A 14,630-nucleotide genomic window follows, 5' to 3' on the forward strand; every position below is an offset into this window, starting at 1 on the left:
GAGAAATACAATAAAATGCCAAGTATGTAGCTTTTCTGTCTCTCTTTATATTTCTTCCATTTCTTTAAGTCCTAAAATGTGAGGCTCTATCATTAAATGGATACAGATTCATGATTTCTTGGTTTTACATTTTTCCTTAAGAAATGATCTTACAAATAATACCTATTGCTTTTCTTCAGTTCAATAAATTTTTGCCTGGTACCAAGATTCATATAACTGATTTATTTTGCATAAGGTTTTCCTGGTAATATATTTTTTCACTACACTTGCATTCAACTTTTCTGTTATAATATTTAAATTAAATTCAACCTTCAAAACAGCATGACAAGAATAAAGTTTGATTTTTTAATACAGTCAAGTAATTTTAACCTTTGTAAAAATTAATTAAGAGACTTCTGAGCATCTAAGTTTACAGTTTTGTGATGTTCTTGTGCCATTCTGCTGAAGCCTCTCCATTCTCCTTCAATCTGCAGGCTTATCATCTTCAATTCTGAAAATCTGTTAGCCACAATTTTCATAACTTGCTTCTGTCCCACTTGCATTAATCTTTTTCCCCCCCTCTGGAAATATTATTAGAAATAAGTCATTCTATGTTTCTCCTTCTGTGTCCTTTTCATTCTATCTCACATGTACTTTAATATGATTCTCTCATATTTATTTCCTCTTCCTATGTATTCATCATGCATGTTTGTCTATTTCAATACTTTTTAATACTTTCTTCCTTTCCAGAATTTTTATTTGGTTTTCATTCAATGCTCTTCTAAATAAATAAATAAATAAATAAGTAAGTAAGTAAGTAAGTAAGTAAGTAAAGGCGAGGGGGGTTGATTGCCTTGGTTTCTGTCTTCATTTGCATCCATGAACATTTTAAACCAGTTGCCATAGTTGTTTGCTGCATCTATTTACTGTCTCAAATAATTTATTTACTCACCTCTTTTAAATTTTTGTCCTTAATTAACTCATCTTCAGTAGGACATATTTTTCCTTGGGAATCATATGTGCCCTGAGTTGTAAAAGCATTCTAAATGCATTTTGCGTTTGCTACTTTGGTAAGCCATAGGTGTTTTACCAGTTTGAGGCAAGATGATTTTCTGAGTTGTACCAAAGTGGGTATTTTGGATATAAACTGAAACTGCCTCTGGAGTAAAATTGTGAGTTTTCATTTCTTGCAAGTTACTCTACATTTGGACTGAATTACATCCCTGCCATGTTCATATATGAAAGCCCTAAACCCCCACTGAGACTATTTGGAGATAAAGCCTTTAAAAAGGTAATTAACATTAAATCGGGTCATAAAGGTTGGTTCCTAATCCAATATGACTGATGTTCTTACAGGAATAGAAAGAGACACCAGATTTCTCTCTCTGTGCACACACACACAGTGAAGAGGCCATGTGAGGACACAGAAAGTAACCATCTAGGAGCCAGGGAGAGAGGCCTCAGGAGAAATTGACTTTGCCAACACCTTGATCTTGAACTTCCAGCCTCCAGAATATTTTTTTTTTCCTACTTAATTTTAAAGAATGGCATATGTTTTCCACTCTAACTTATCCCTGAATCAGACAATCTGGCTCAGGCCTAGGCTTTCTTTGCACATAATGTTTTTAAGGCAGTTGATGACTACCGCTTTACTAAAGCCAACAGATACTTCATTATCCTTATATTCCTTGACATCATGCCAGCAGTTGATTTTGTTGACAGTAATCTGAAGTTTTCTCAGTTTAGTTGTTTTGGCTTTTTTTGTTTTGTTTGTTTTTTTTTTTTTTTTTTTTTTTTTTTTTTGGTTATTTCACATATTTTGAGAGAGAGAGCGAGCGAGCATGGGAGGGGCAGAGAGAGAATCCCAAACAGGCTCAGCACTGTCAGCATGGATCCTAAGGCAGGGATGGAACTCACCCACCATGAAATCATGACATGAGCTGAAATCAAGAGTTGGTCGCTTAACCAACTAAGCCACCCAGGTGCCCTTATTTTTTGTTTTTTGTTTTTTAAAGTAGGCTTCACACCCAGAGCGGAGTCCAATGCAAGGCTTGAACTTACAACCCTGAGATCAAGACCTGTGCTGAGATCAACAGACAGACACTTAACCAACTGAGCCACCCAGGCACCCTTTCTCACAGTCTTTTAACTCAAGTTCAGAGAATTAAGTTAAATCTCAGAACAAAGACACACTATTAACGTTAATACAGGAAAACACACCTATTTTTTCCCTTTTCAAATTCATAATTTCCCTTTTCTTCTCTCTATAGATAGCCAAAATAATGGATTTAATATCTTTAATTGGATGTGCATACATCATTTAAAAATACATAATGTGTGCGCACGAGTGTGCACATTACTTGTGTATAAATAATCACACAGTGGCAATGTTCTATATATATTATTTTATAGCCTTGTCACAGTGCAATATTTTAAAATCAACCCATTTTTGTATTTTTAGTTCATTATTTTTAAAAAAGCATAGTAATACATGGTACACTTCTATCACATTTATCCATTTTCCTAGTGATGGATATTTAGACGGATTCCTCATCCCTGCTACCATGAACGACACTGTGATAAGCATTCTCAAAATTTACATTTTGCCATCCATCCTCTGGGTGTTGCAGACTTCTGTTGCTCTAGCCATATCTAAAATTCTGTTAGCGTGAAGGCATTCATTCTCCTAGTTAATCTTTTATTCTCACTTTGAAAGATCTCACCAGTCAAATTTCTTCCAACAGCTTTAACTAGTAGTAATAGTTTCAATGTGCTAAGAAATGACAAATCTCTTGCCCAAAAGATATTTCTCCAGAGCGTCACATAGATATGTCCTCTGTGCAAAATGGAACATATGATTAACCTCCTAAAACGTGATTCTCCTATTTTCTATTTTCCCTGTGGTTAAATGGCAGCAGGATCAGTCACTCAAACCAGAATGTAGAAAACCCTCCGTTCTATGCCTCCCCGTTCCTCATCTCCAGTATCAATCAACATGTGAGTCTAACAGATTCCACTCCTGAATGTGCAGTTTTCTTCATTTTCACTGCAGCAACCCTAGTTTAAAACACTGCCATCTCTTGCTGAGATTACTCTACTGCTGGGTAGCATCTCATATTGCCTACTTCTCTCTTACTTGCTATTAATCTATTATTTGCCCTGCATTCAGATATTGAAAATGTAAATCTAATCATGTTTGTTAACTGTTGAAGACTTGAAGACTTTGCTTCCCAATATCTTAAAATAAAGTCCAAACACCTTAACATGAACTCTAAGGTCCTTTACAATAGAACTCCTAAATACCTTCATAGTCTTTCTACAGGTCTTCCTTTCTACCTATAACTTCCAATTGTATTGGAATTATATTTTTTTATATTTGTTAATGTTTGTTTATTTTTGAGACACAGAGAGAGAAAGCAGGGGAGGGGCAGAGAGAGAGAGAGAGACACAGAATCTGAAGCAGGCTCCAGGCTCTGAGCTGTCAGCACAGAGCCCAATACGGGGTTTGAACCCATGAACTGTGAGATCATGACCTGAGCTGAAGTTGGACGCTTAACCGACTGAGCCACCCAGGTGCCCCAATTGTACTGGAATTTTAACTACTCAGTTCAGATGCAGTCTCACCTGTTACACTTAACACATCTAGTTTCCTAGGTCAGGGAAAGCCATTTCCCCCAATTTATCTGGATAAATTCTAGTCAACCCTTCAGGTCTAGAGTAGACTGCTCTACTCTAGATTTATTTACAACAAGTTGTTTTAACCTAATCCAGTCAAAATTATGTGGCCATGTTAAACTCTGTTTCCCTATATAATTTTTGTCAATATTTGAAACTAGGTACTTATTTTTGAGGTTATTCATTTAATATCTATTTCATGTTCTCTCCCGACCTAAGAAAAGCTATAATTTTTTGATCTACTACATTACCTGGCCCACAATTGTGGATCAGACATTAACTGAGGATCTGATAGATTCCAGACACTATTTCTGGCACCTTAAGCATAACTACAAATTAAACAGACAAAATTTCTGCTCTTAAGGGAGAGACAAATAATAAATAAGTGAAACATAATAAATAAGTGAAGAGCATAAGCATAGGGTTTTAGAGTAGGGACTGTGGAGCTACACTGCCTAGATTGAAATCATAGTTTAGCCACTTTCTAGCTCTCTAATATTTGCAGGTCAGTAACCCTCTGTGCTTGTTTCCTTAGTTATTAAACAAAGGTACTTCATAAGGTTATTATTAAAACTAAATAATATTTATAAGTAACTGGGGATAGTGTCCAGCATAGAGTAAGGACCACATAAGTGATTGCTAAATAAAATGTATGGTAGGTTGAAATGAAGTGCATACTATAAAAAAAAAAAAAAAAAAAATTAAAACCAGGGTGAAGGGAGCTGGGAATACAGGACAGGGCAGGCATGTGACAATATCATGGTCAGGTAGGTCTGGTAAAAAGGTGACATTTGAGCAATAAATTGAAGGAGGTTCAAATACATATTGTTAAAATGAATTAAAGAATGATGGATAGCATGTTGAGAGTTTTCGGTAGCATAATGAAAACACCAAATAAGAAAAAATTAATAAATACATGGGAATTGGTAGCTGGTGAATGAAAACAAAAGGTAATATTAATGGAGAAAGAATGAGATTCTGCATGAATACAAATTATAATGCTTCCTTCCTCACCTCTCCACCAGCTGGCCAGGGGAACAAAAAGCATGAGAAGAAAAATTCCAGTACATCACGAAGGAACTATAATTCAGTATTCCCACAAGGAAGTATAATTTTAGTAAAGGGAAGGAGATGAGAGAGAAAGATGACCTGGTCAGGAAAAATGCTAAAACAAATAAAATTCCCTTTCTTAAAATTACTATTTCATACGGGGCACCTGGGTGGCTCAGCCAGTTAAGTGGTTAAGCGTCTGACTTTGGCTCAGGTCCATGATCTCGCGGTTTTAAGTTCGAGCCCCACGTCAGGCTCTATGCTGACAGCTCAGAGCCTGGAGCCTGCTTCACATTCTGTGTCTCTCTCTCTCTCTCTCTCTCTCTCTCTCTCTCTCAGGCCCTCCCCTGTTTGTGCTCACTCGCTCTCTCTCTCAAAAACGAATGAACATTAATTTTTTTTAAAAAAATTACTATTTTATATATGTAAATAAAAACATTTGCCTCCCTTTACATTCCTGTTATAAAAATTCTATTTAAATTTACATTTAGAGGAGCCTGGGTGGCCTAATTGGTTAAATATCCAACTCTTGATCTCAGCTCAGGTCATGATCTCACAGTGGGTTTGAGCCCTGCATGGGGCTCTGCACTGACAGCACAGAGCCTACATAGGATTCTGTCTCTTGCTCTCTCTCTCTCTGCCCCTTCCCTGCTCACTCTCTCTCTCAAAATAAATAAAAGTTAAAAAAATAAATAAGTAACTTTACATTTAAAATTTACATTTTATATGTAAAAAAATAACAAAAATTTACATTTAAATATAGTACTTTTATTTAGTAAATCACATTAATTATCAATTACTATTTTTGCATTTTCCTATGTGGGTTATCGCATTAAACATAACTGGTTCTAAAAAGAATGATGATGATGATGATAAAATGGAAAATCTGAAGGAAAAATGTATTATGTACTATAGAATCTAAAAGAAGTAGAAGTGAGTATGAGACTTCCAGATGCCATTGAATTACTTTGCCAATATTTTGCTGTTTTTTTATTTTTGTCAAATGTTACACTAACGAATCATTGAAAAGACATCAGTATAAATCACTCTATACTATATTGTCCTTAATGTGGAAGAATAGACAGTTTCTGTTCTATTTCCACCAGTTGCCTAAAAACGTGCGAGGTGTTAAAACTGGTATTGCCTTTCCTCTCATTGGGCAGAGACCTTGTCTTTCCTATTATCTATTCAGAACGGAGTCATAAATAATATTCATGCCATATATGAAGAACAGACTCTTCTCTGTTCAAATCATTTGCTCATTAAACAAACCTCTATGGCACAAAGTTTTTCAATAAACATTTAATAAAATGTATCTGGCTTTATAAATTTGCTGATAAAAATTATTAGACACCCTCAGACAACAGACTCAAAGACTTTCCTAACATTTTACTTACTAAATGTAGAAGATTCGCAGGTAGAAAGCCAAAGACGAGACAATTTATTTTTATAGAGCATGTCAAGCAACAGATAAGTCAGAAAGGAGAAATTGAAATTTCGAATCTCACTGGCCATAGAAAAAATCAGAAAGCACCTCCATTACACACCTCCTGCACTTTTTGGAAATCATATTTTGAATGTGTCTCACAGTCTGGGCTGAAAGTAGAAGTGATTTCTTAAACACTATTTTTAACTCCCCAGAAATTACTTCACAGAAAGAATACTAAAGTGTTGCCAAGAATAAGTGAAATAAATATTTAACTTCCTTGGAATGGCATTATTGTGAAAATACAGAAAAATATGGTCTTATTCTATAAAGAAAAATATGCAGATACACTGAGAAAGCAAATAATAAGAGCTATTCTGAGGCTTAGGAGGATTGTGTACAAAGGACAACGGGGATTCTTATCTAGTAATTTTCCCTACTGCTTCAAAAGGCATCTTGAGGTTCACAGTTATAAATCTTATAAAACATATCTTTTGCATGTTATTAAATTTTAAATACAGTAAACATTTTTACTTTTCACTTGCTTAGCGTAAGATACATGAGCTTAACTTTCCATGTCATATACATTTCTAAAAAAGCTCTTTATTTTTTACCCCAAAATATTTTGATATTATGATTATCAGTGGGAGAAAAAAAGCCCATTATGGAAATTATGTAGGAAATGAATAATTTTCCCAATTTAATCTGAGACCTGGATATCTGATGATAACACTGTCAAGATGTTAAATAAGTCTGTCAAGGCGCGCCTGGGTGGCTCAGTCAGTCGAGCATCTGATTCTTGATATTGGCTCAAGTTATGATCCCAGGGTCATGAGGCTCTGCTCTGAGCATACAGCCTGCTTAAGATTTTCTCTCTCTCTCTCTTCCTCTGCTCCACTCCCACTAGCGTATAAAATAACATAAATAAAATTAAAACTGGCCAAAAGGATCTACAGATTCAATAGCATCCTTATCAAAACTCCAATGTAATTCTTCACAAAAAAAAAAAATCCTAAAATTGACATGGAACCACAAAAGTTTCTAAAAAGCTAAAGCAGTCTTGCACAAGAAATAGAGAAGCTGAAGGCATCATACTTCCTGACTCCAAATTATATTTCAAAGCTGTAGTTATCAAAATAATACGCTATTGGCATAACAGACTACATGTAGGCTGATAAAGACATAATAGGAATCCAGAAATAAATCCATGTGTGGGCTAACTGAATCTCTAACAAAGCTATTGAGAGTACAAAATGGGAAAAGGATAGTTTCTTCAATAAATCGGGAAAAATGGATATCCTCTTGCCAAAAAATGAAATTGTACTCTAATTTTATACCATATACAAAAATCAACTTGAAATGGAATAAAGACTTAGATGTAGGACCTGAATAATAAACTCCTAGAATAAAACTTGGGGGGAAAGTGGCTAAACTGTGATTTCAATCTAGGCAGTGTAGCTCCACAGTTCATACTCTAAAACCCTATGCTTATGCTCTTCTGTTTCACTTATTTATTGTCTCTCCCTTGAGAGCAGAAATTTTGTCTGTTTAATTTGTAGTTATGCTTAAGGTGCCAGAAACAGTGTCTGGAATCTATCAGATGCTCAGTTAATGTCTGATCCACAATCGTGGGCCAGGTAATGTAGTAGTAAAACTGCTTAGTTTCAAAAAAATTAGTAAATAGAAACCATAAATTACACACCCCAGATAAGACATAGTTATAGAGAAGTTACTACCAACTAATTTTTTCACAAGGTACTATCTTTAGTGCCATATTTCTCTGAAGTCTCCTACTTTTATGAAGTGGACTGGCCATGTGGAGCCTTAAGGACAGCATTTTCCCCTGTTAGCTTTAGGCCTGAATCAGAATCAAGCTAAACATACCCTGATACCCTGGGCTTAGAATTTTCCATCTTAGCACTGTGAGTACTGGAAAATACCAGAGGAATTAGAATACAGTGCCAGTATACTAGTGGAACAGCCTCATGAAATCAAAGAAAATTAGAAGTAATGACCCCTTGGAAAAAGTATTTGTTTCTGAGATACATAATCTCCTTACTTTGTTTTGAACCTCACTGCAGACACAGTGAGGCCCCTCAGTGGGTACTCCTACCAGATCCACAATTCCAACTAGGTAAGAGACAAAAGAGAAAGAGAGTGTGAGAGAAAGAAATATTTCACATTCTAAATAATTTATTATAAAAGCTCACTGATGCTGTGAAAATTCTAATCCCTGTATGCTACCATCTCAAATTTAATAATTCACTTAAATTTATAATTGTGGCTAATAGGAATGCAAAAGATTCTACCTCTATAGAGAGTAAAAGTGGGATCATAGGCATGAAAACATAGGTAGCAGTGTGTAGGGTCTAAAAGAGAAGGAAAATGCAGGTGGCCATCCTCCATGAAATCTGATTTTCAGATATTTAAACAATTCCAGAAGAATGCAATTACAATGAGGACATGAAATGAAGACACAGAAAGAAAGATATAAAAGGAGAATATGAAAACTAGACTATAAAAATTTTGAGTGCGGAATTTTTTCATATATCTCTAGCAAACCATGAAGTGCCTAGTGCATAAATATTCAACAAATATTGTTAAATAAATGGATTCTTGTTGATGATTATTAATTTCAAATATATCCATTAGAAATACTTAATTGTAAGACCAATGGATATCTACTTTAGCACAAGCAAGAACAGAATTTATTTGAAAAATTATGGGAAGTCCAAAGCAAAAAAGAAAACTCTGATGCACTGGGACTCCAAAATGACAGGCACGAGAATCTAAGTCACACCTATGAAAGGAATTTTCAGAGTACCACTTTTAAAATTGGTAAGGTCCATCTTCAGATTGCTTGGTTCAAGATTCAAATTTATGGGGTGAGCAAGTCCCCCTGACTTAGTCTGGCCAGGAATTGGAAGTCTGAAGAATGATTCAAATACGAATGTGAGGAATAGAGGAAGGGTAGTTTCCCAGATGCAAATGCAGGTGCTATTAACAGAAGCGAGGAAATCTAGGGAGGGGCACTCACTGTACTTCCTCTCCAGGCATTCTACTGGATTTTTAAACAGATTACTCATTTAATTCCTTCAACTAGCTTTTGAGATCAAATTTGTTTCCCATTTTATACTAAAAAATCTGGCAATAAAAGAACAAGAATTTATCAGATTATAAAGATACCCTCCTAACTTTAAAATATTTGCTCTTGTAACAAAAAGGTGACATAACATCTATCCCACACTCATAATAACAGGGTTTGTTGGGTTTCTGTTTACATACTATTTTTTAATTTTTTAACCACTTTACTGAGGTATGATGGATATACGTAAGGTATTTAATATATACAAATCAATGAGTTTGGAGGTACACACCCATGAAACCACCACCATCATGAGGCTACAGGCACGTCCATCACCTCCCAAAATTTCCTCCCACAATACCACCACCACCATGTCTTCTTCCTCTCCTTATTCTTCTTCTTGTTACTATGTGTTAAGAAAACATAAGATTTACCTTCCTAGCAATTTTTAAGTAAACAATACGGTATCATTAGCTATAAGCACTACACTCTATCATAAATCTCCAGAACTTATCGTGAATATCCTATACCTTTTGACATCACCTCCCCATTTCCTCCTTCCCTTAGTCCTGCTAACCATCACTCTATTATCTGCTTCCATGAGTTTCAATTTCATACATAGTGAATTTTAGATTTTGTTTAAAATTTTTAATTCCATACATAGTGAGAACATAGAGTATTTGTCTTTTTGTGTCTGATTTATTTCACTTAGCTAAATGTCACCCATGTCCATCGATATTGTTACAAATGTTGGAATTTCCTTCTTTTTTAAGGTTGAATAACATTCCATTGCATATGTATAAATTTCTTTATAAATTCATCCATCAGGACATTTAGGATGCTTCCATGGCTATTTAAATAGTACTTGAATGATCACAGAAAAGCTAATAAATATGTCTTTAAGATCTTTTAGATAAATACCCAGAAGTGAGATTTTTGGATCACATGGTTCTATTTTTAACTTTTTGAAGAAACTCAATATTCTTTTCATAATGGCTAGACCAGACCAATTTACATTGCCACCAAGAATGTATCATAGTTCCCTTTTCTCCATATCTTTGTCAATGCTTGCTACCCTTTTTTTATTATTATTTATTCATCCAAACAGTGTAAAGTGATATCTCATTGTGGTTTCGATTTGAATTTCTCTGATGATTAATGATGATGAGTACACTGTCATATATCTGTTGGCCATTAGTAGGTTTTCTTTGGAGAAATGTCTATGCAGGTCCTTTGCCCATTTTTTCAATAGGTTAGTTGGATTTGGGGGTTGCTTTTTTTTGTTTTGCTATTCAGCTGCATGAGTTATTTATATTATTTTGGCTATAACCCTTTATCAAGGATGTGGTTTGCAAATATCTTCTCCCATTTAATAAGTTGACTTTTATCTTGTTGTTTCTTTTGCTATATAGAAATGTTTTAGTTTGATGTAATCCCAATTGTTAATTTTTGCTTTTGTTGCCTGTGCTTTTGGTGTCACAATCAGTCTTCTGAGTTTTCTATATAAGAGAACATTTCATCTACAAAGAGAGACAATTTTACTTCTTCCTTTCTCATTTAGATATCTTTTATTTCTTTTTCTTACCTAATTTCTCAGATTACAGCTCCTAGTACTATGTTGACTTAAAGTGGTGAAAGTGGACATCCTTGTCTTCCTGTTTCTAATACTCAAGAAAAAGCTTTTAGATTTTATCATGGAGTATAATGTTAACAAGGGACTTAGCATATATGACTTTGATTATATTGAGGTACATTCCTTCTATACCTAATTAGTTGACAGTTTTACCATGAATGGGTGTTAAATTTTGTCAAGGGCTTTTACTGCATCTATAGAAATGATCATGTGGGTTTTATCCTTTTTTTTTGCTAATGTGACATATCACATTTATTGATTTGCATATATTGAATCATCCTCATATCCCAGGAATATGCATTAATTCTCACAATTTTTGCTTCCCCAAGGTGCTAGAACCTCTCAGCTAGACTTCTACTCTCATAAAGGTCTTCTCATCAAGTGATTATTAAAACTGGTGTTTCAGTGAGGGTTTAGAGTCTGGCTTCTCCTATCCTGACATCACTCCTGGTCAGGGTTTGGAAATCCATCTTTGTGAAACAAAAAAATAATACTTGTCAAAGGATATGAATTTATTAAATAATTTTATAAAGGAAATTTTGAGCTTATAGATATTAGCTCATAGATATAGAAATAATAAGTGGCAAGTGAACATGGAAGTCATAACTGTTCTTAGAATGAATGCCAATAACAGGACCCCAAGGTTTTGTTGCTTAAACTCAAACATAGGAGAATAACCTTTAGGGCCATGAAAAATGGAAAGCACTATATGTGACTCTATCATAGAGGCAAAAAGCTATAAAGACTGCATCCTCATTGAAAGGATGATCTGGAAAACATCAATCAGGAAAAAAAACTCACCAGGGAATCCTACTGGTTTTGGTAACTTCAAGGTGGTAGAAGACGATAACAGTAATAGTTTCAACAGGGAATTGGTAGCCAAGAACTACTCTCATGAGAGGCTGAGCTCAATTTACATGTGAAATTACCATGGGGAACCATGACAAAATTTATACAAAATTATCACAGAATTAAATAGAATAAAAAACTTCCAAACAGGGGGCTGACAAAAATATTTTATGAAAATGTAAGAAATTGCAAAGTTTCTTAAAAATTATTAAAAAATTGAAATATATAAAATAAGATGCAAAGGAAAAGTCCTCACATGCCAGTAATCATAATAAAACAAGATGAATAAATTTATCAGTTAAAAGGTAAAAATTACTGTCATAACTGTAATGTGATTTTGTCCCACCTAGAAGCTATTAAGTTATCCTATTACATTCATGGGTGCTGGGAGAACACCTGAGACTTCTGAATCAGAAACACAGGATGTTATTACATACTACACACCGAGGGGCATGACCATCATTGATTGTCAGTTTCCCTTGACCCCAAGTCCCACAGGTAACAAAATGTGATGCAGAGGAGTGCTGTGCAAAACTGTTCTTGTTACCAGATGGAAAGAGTAGCTTGTCTCTCAAGGTTGCTCACTTAAACCCTGAAAAGCAGCCAGATAGAGAACAATCAGGGCCCTGAATTCTTAGTACCACAAGGTTATGCAGGGATGCTTAGGGCCTGTGGTAGATTATGTCTCTCTACAATCCACCCCTTGTTCCTATATGCTCTTGGCTGAACTCAAATTTCCACTTGTGTGTGCTATTCAGTTGGCCACTATGATTATTCTTACCAGTAGAGGCTAGGACCAAATTGATCCCATTTTTAGTAAATATTTGAGAAAGGCTGCCTTTAACCAGAATCCAGGTGTCAAAATGAGGCCATTCTGCATTCACCTAAACTAGACCTCTTATAGTCACAGATTCAGCCAACTGTGAATAAGCCCTAGAAGAGACTAATTGGTCTTAATTCAGATGGCTTAGATGTAGTATAAGTTCAGTCTTTTATCCATTTCAATTCACAGTGAAAACTGAATTTCTCATTTATCATATCAGTGTCAATTATTACAGTGAATCACAGATGGGCCAAAAGCACCATCCCATAAAGGAAAGTTATTCTATGGCCCCATATCTTCTAACTACAAACATATAACCTGAAGGATCGCAGGTCATTGCAATTCAGGATTTATTGTTAAACCTGACTTGGGTCATGATTGCATTTATTTGGTTAAGCCACATGGGCCATGTCACCAGATGACTGAAGCTCCTCTTGCCATCATGCATTAACCCAGAGCTACTCAGGTATCAGAAAAAGCATTTAAATTTGTATCCACTGAACTGAAACAAAATTGTGCTGGCCCATATGTTCGGTGGAGACTCCACATTCAGAACATACCACTGATAGCATCTAATACATCAGAATATTCCAGGACTGGTCAAGTCTACATGACTAGTTTATGTTTTCAAAGCACATGCATGGAGATGACAAACTGAGTAGCAGGTCAATTACTAGTCACAACTGCTGCTCAGTGATTGTTTTATCAGGCTGTACTTTGGGACAAAGGGGACAAAGAGCACTGTTTCCCACTCCCTTGGAGTCTAAGCTGTTTCCTCCTCAAGCATTGGGATTTTTGCTCTCCTTTCATGTCTCTGGAATAATAAGTGTCTCATATTAGTAGCTATTAACTCCACCATTTCTCAACTCATACTCTACTTACTCCTATACCTTTCATCTGGAATAGGCCAAGTATAAAAGGAAAAAAGGAATTTTTATAAAATTTACAGACTCATTATATACCCTACCTTGGCCTACATAGGTCATTATGTGGTACTTGGCTAGCAGTGTGCCAACCAAGGTGTCATTATCTTTTTGATCTAGGATGTCAATCCAACAAGAGAATCTGGATGACTAAGTCAGAATTTCGTTTAAATATACTAGCCTCTCTTTTAGCTGGGCTGCCACCAAGAAGACATACACACCAATATGGCCTGGATTTGCTGTCAGGGAAAAAAAAAAAGATGCACCATGCTTAGGAATGGTCGGAGTGCAAGGCAAAATCTTCAAATTAAGTTTACATAACTCCCCACTATTACCCTGGTCATTAACCAGTAGGTGACCAAAAAGTAGTGAACCCTGTCAGGGGATGGCTACATTCAGTGACCAAACTGCTTTATTAAGGCTTGTGGACCATAAAGAGGGAAGGAGGTAGAATCAGAAATCCTTTTGATTTGATTCTTAAGGAGTTAATTAGAGGGCTCAGCAGTGCCAGAAACCTGCAGTTGATAGAGAATATGAATGTTCATGAAATACACAGACTATCAGCCCATTGGTGGTTGTCTTTCAAACTAAAGGCATAATAATGTCAGACTACAAATGGTTAAGATGAAAATGGAACAGTTAAGTTTGATGAGCCATAACAATGGCCAGAAAAAGCTCATCAGATACAAATAACATAAAAATGTGTCAACAGCAGGGAGGCACCACTGGTAGCCTGAACAGGGTCAAAGACCAAATATAGTCAATTTGCCAGAAGTAGGCAGAGTCAGTATCTCATTCAATATGGCCTCCTTCATTGAGACAAAGGGGCCTTTTGGCAAAAGTTCCAAATCTAGAATGCATTGCAGCTTCTTTTAAATTTTTTTTTTAATGTTTATTTATTTTTGAGACAGAGAGAGACAGAGCACGAACGGGGGAGGGTCAGAGAGAGGGAGACACAGAATCGGAAACAGGCTCCAGGCCCCAAGCTGTCAGCACAGAGCCCGACGCGGGGCTTGAACTCACGGACCACGAGATCACGACCTGAGCCGAGGTCGGCCGCTCAACCGACTGAGCCACCCAGGCGCCCCGCATTGCAGCTTCTTAATGATAAGTATATAGTCCTTTACCATACAGCCATTCTCTGTTGGTAGATGTGTTGGTAGATGTCTGGTGCAATGATAAATCCA

This window comes from Leopardus geoffroyi, chromosome B2, assembly GCF_018350155.1.
Source record: "Leopardus geoffroyi isolate Oge1 chromosome B2, O.geoffroyi_Oge1_pat1.0, whole genome shotgun sequence".
Lineage (NCBI taxonomy): Eukaryota > Metazoa > Chordata > Mammalia > Carnivora > Felidae > Leopardus > Leopardus geoffroyi.